This window comes from Octopus bimaculoides, chromosome 6 (genome assembly GCF_001194135.2).
Source record: "Octopus bimaculoides isolate UCB-OBI-ISO-001 chromosome 6, ASM119413v2, whole genome shotgun sequence".
NCBI lineage: Eukaryota > Metazoa > Mollusca > Cephalopoda > Octopoda > Octopodidae > Octopus > Octopus bimaculoides.
Window position 1 is genome coordinate 15,550,134 of NC_068986.1, and position 2,402 is coordinate 15,552,535.

Genomic DNA, 2,402 nt, shown 5'->3' on the forward strand with positions numbered 1-2,402 from the left:
TATATATATATATATATATATATATATATATATGTTTGTGTGTATATGTATGCATATATGGGTACAGGACTTCACCAACAGTAACCAACATGAAATACGAAAACAAATGAGTTAAACACTTAAATGAGAGAGAGAAAAAAATGGAAAACAAGACAAGTAACACAAAGAATACATAGAACGATTGTTCATCAGTTGTCGGCTGTCTATCTACACATACACAAGTACACATCTATTATACCTGCATATAATCACTCACGTCCCAATATTTGTCGTGTATTTAATGGGCAACATTATTTTATTAGAAACGACGGAAAATAGTCTCACCACGTTAGTGGAATCTATTCCTTGACAGATATAATTATTTAATGATATTTCTAATTAAACACAAACTGTTGTTTATTTTCTTTTCAGTGCAGACATGTCTTGCAAATGGAATTTTAAGAACGTAATATTGTGCATTTAATTTGACTGATTACAATATATTGGGTTTTTATGAATTTGAAAACGAATTTTCGTAAATTTATAGAGACTTATGACGTCATAGATAAAATTACGGAACAACAGTGGATTCGAATTAATTACATTTTATTTCATCGCTATTGTGTCTTAATGGCAGTCTGCTGTGTCATTTAAAAAGCTGCAACCTCTCATTTATTCTTCACATCTTCAATGCCTGAACAAACACCAACAATGTGACTATACATTGTTTGTGGATTGTAATGAATATAACTTGATGATGTTTCACCGAAAATATCCGATTGGTAAGTAAGGACTCGTGAGTTTGCAATGAAACCAATCTATTTATATAGAAAATTATGGTCTGTCTATTCATTGTTGAATGGGACATTGTTTGATTAAGTCATCTGGCGTTAGATTTATATAAGCATTTGTTAGATTTGTTGGAAATTGGCAATATCTATGATATTAATTTATAAGAGGGGTTATGAAGAAGAAAAGAAGAAACTGCGGAGGCACTCTATATTTTTCTAGTAGAAATGAATAAATATATGAGTGTTTATAGAATATGGGATGAAACTGTAAAATTCTAATTTGTTTTTTTTTTAACATGTAAAACTATATAAAGTACGAGCGGGAATACATGTATCTATCTATCTATTCATCTATCTATCTGTCTGTCGGCTGGGTGGGCTCATTAACGTCGATTTGAATAAACCCCTTGTATTATCAAGTCTGTTTACAATGAAAAACGAAAGTTATTAATTCATATCACGATTTCACCAGTCAAAGGCCTTCTGGTTGTCAAATTGATGGTGTGTTTAGCAGTCTATATTAGGTACATGGGAATATAAAAAAGAAACACCAAAACATGGAACCTACTGAGCATCATACCACGTATGAGGACGGAACTGCATAACGTTCGCTTCGGGAATGTCGTAAGCGTGTAAAGAGATCTAATATGTTTACCTCAGCTGTCTTTGCAGGGAGGGATTAAACATCAAGACAGACAACTAGATGAATACAGGACATAAATTGAAAGTGGTTGAGAGAAAAAATGCAAATCACAACTGAAAGGGAAAACACAATAAGAAACTACCCACGAAAAATAAATAGATTTCAATAGCTGCTACTTGTTTAAACATTTAGCATTTAAACTGGCTGTATCCGAACCAAATATGTTACCTCATTATTTTCAAACCGGTCAGATCAGGCTCCTTGAAAACAAACGAACACATCATCTCAAAGCTGCAATATAATGCACGATTAGCTGGAAACAATGGGATTAAGTAAGCAGTAAATTTGAAAAAAAAAAAAATTCTGAATGTTAAAGGATTAAAGACATATTTACAAAATAATATTTTTGACGTGGTTTTTGCATGACACCAAAAATTTTGAAAGCAATGTTTCAGTGAGCGTTCCTAATAGTAGAATAGTAAAATGAAATAAGTTCCGTCAACATTACAGTTTCGTGTCCTACGACTTGTTATGCCGGATAAATGGTTTCCATTACTTATAACGGACTGAAAAATTAAACACTCTATTCAATTACACCTGGAGAGGAGCAACGTGAAATATAGCATACATACATACATACATACATACATACATACATACATATATAGCATACATACATAAATACATACATACATATATATATATATATATATAATAGAGTTATTAATATTTCTAAGTCTCTCTTATATATATATATACATACAGTGTTGGACTGGGTTTAAAAATGTTGGCAGCAGCCAGCAGACTGAGGGGGCCTGCCCACTACTACAAGGGGCCCACCCACAATTAAAATACTATAATTTAATGATTTTTTTCGGTTAAATGTGTTTCTTTCAACTGTCTAGAAACACACACAGGCGGAAATAATTAATGCATTATTCCAGAGATGAATAAAAATATTCTCAAACTTGAGGGGATGGGCTCCTTAG

General features: G+C 32.2%; 1 long non-coding RNA gene across 1 annotated transcript in view; it reads left to right on the forward strand.

The window, feature by feature from the left end:
* The first annotated feature begins 606 nt into the window (after positions 1-606).
* LOC106883191 (uncharacterized) overlaps positions 607-2,402 on the forward strand; it is a 29,982-nt gene continuing 28,186 nt past the window's right edge. The window contains exon 1 of the long non-coding RNA XR_001411096.2: positions 607-761. This is a non-coding gene — a long non-coding RNA (uncharacterized LOC106883191). The remainder of the gene's footprint in view (positions 762-2,402) is intronic.